Raw genomic sequence first — 2,364 nt, 5'->3', positions numbered from 1 at the left:
GGTGGCTGGGAGCGGCCACTGCACTCCAGTCTGGGCAATAGAGTGAGACTCCAACTCAAAAAAAAAAAAAATTATACAATGATGTACTCTAGTAAAATTGATATTAAATCTAAGTATAATATATATTATATATAATTAATTTTAAACAGCATATATATTAAATAAGGAAGAAAGTGTAACTAATACAATGTGAAAATACTAATGTTTATATTTATATAGGGGGCTGTGAATAGTTATCACTGAGTTTAGGGTCGCAGGGGCCTTTCCTTTTTATTTAATATGGTCCATTTCGATATTTTACATGAAGTGGAGGAAAACCATACCAGTAAGCCATGTATAAATTGGTGGGAAGTCACTTGCCTGAGAATCAGAAAAAATTATGTTTTGTAATCGCTCTTCTCTGTGCTGCCAGTTTACTTATCTGTAAGACTGGTTAACTTTATCTCATTTCTAAACTTTCTCTCAGCTTTAAAACCGTAACATTTGATGATTCTATATCATTCAAATTTTATTATTAGAAAATAACATTACCAGCACTTGCAAAATGCCTAAAAATCATAACAATTTGTGGGGGAAAACATGAAAACCTTGAAGCGTTCACTATGCCGTCCTCAGTTCCTGCTGTACACCCATTTGGATTGCGTCACCAGACAATGATCTATATTCTCATAGTTGGAAACAAACAGCCAGAAAGTAGAGAAACTGGAGTCATGCCCAATAGAAATGACCTCTGGTGGTTTCAGGATCTAAAAATAGCACAGGTCAAATTAGAAAAGTTTTTTTGTTTGTTTTGTACTTTTGTAAATACACATAGATATACAATTCTTGCCTTGACATAGTTCTCAATTTTTACCAGTTCACAACCTCCCATACTCCCCACCCCCAGCCCCCTGCCCTATAGGATCCTTGTTAGCAGCATTCACTTTCAGGAAGATTGTAATGTTGTTGAAAGAAAACTAAAATACAATTCTGCTTACCATCAATCCCTGTCTTCTCCAGCCCTCCATAGTACAATCGCCTCTCTATTTCATTCATTGTACCCTCATCTGTAACCTGCACATATTTGCAGTCAATCAGAGTAGTAATTACTTTTGTACTGAAAACACCACAGCCAACTCTTATTTCCACTAAACACAAATATCAATTAAGCATAATATTAAACTTAGGGGTAAAGTACTACAGAACCTTTCACCAAAAAGAGGGAAGATTCTGTCTTGTTCTTTAACAGGATATCAGACCTCATTTTTTTAGGGGTGGGGGAAGCAGGAATCTTTTCAGTTTAAATTGTTCTATTTTTTTTAACTTTTGGAGTTTTCTTGATACAAAACTTAGCATAAACTCTGTTAAAATATATTTAAGAAATATAGAAGATGATATTCTACATTTTAACAGCCCAAATATATGTATTTATTTACAAATGTTTATATATATAAACATATGTATGTATGTTTATATATGCTTATATATGTTTATATATGACACATGGAATTATGAAGGCAGAAGTATATTTAAGGTAAATGAGAGTTGGTAATGATTAAATCTGCAAAAATAAGAAACTTTGTTTTGTGGTTGATTTCACTGGGGTACATGATCATCTGAAATGCATATGCTGACAGAAACCAAATATTGCAAAAAGTTGATTATCAGATTTCTTACATAATCAAGTAAATTTGTTATATTTGTTTTTACAAATAATTAAAATTTGACAAAATTCACTGTCCTGGCAAATACAAGAGAATCCTCCTAAAATAAGCTAATATTGCATGAGGATATTTGTCTTGGGGAATGGCCTTCCCTTTATTGTTCCAAGTCATGTTATTCTCTTAATGACCTATTTTTCATTGAAGTTCTGTATGTGTGTCCATGTGCATACATGTATATGATACATCCACACAGAGACAAATGCCCACATATCTGATATAAACAAGTGTGCTGATGTTTGACTGACCTGTCTTCCTTCTCTTATTAATACAATTACTAATCACATACGAGCTTATAATCTTGAACTTTTGAAAAACAAAATACATTCATCAATGTTTGAAAAGCAACCCTTAAGAAATGCATTTATAAATCCTTTAAAATAAACAAATTAAGAGTCCAAGAATAGGAATTCAAGGAGATTTAAATTTGAATTAGCTTAACTACTTTTGACAAGTTTACACATGAAAGACACCAAAATTGTATGTACTACTTGCTGCTTTAAGAAGTTTCATTCTGTCTGTCTATATAAAAAGTTTCAGCCAAAGTTAAATCAATCTCCTCTACTGATTTTCAACATTAGACAAATACCCAGCCCCCCCTTTTTTGAACTCTGCTTTCAGCCTGACTTTTTCCCCAATTGAAATTCAGACCCTCAATGGTTGG

The sequence above is a fragment of the Carlito syrichta genome, unplaced genomic scaffold, assembly GCF_000164805.1.
Source record: "Carlito syrichta isolate Samal-C Ts95f unplaced genomic scaffold, Tarsius_syrichta-2.0.1 Scaffold304768, whole genome shotgun sequence".
Taxonomy (NCBI): Eukaryota; Metazoa; Chordata; class Mammalia; order Primates; family Tarsiidae; genus Carlito; species Carlito syrichta.
Note: the sequence above shows the minus strand (reverse complement) of the source record.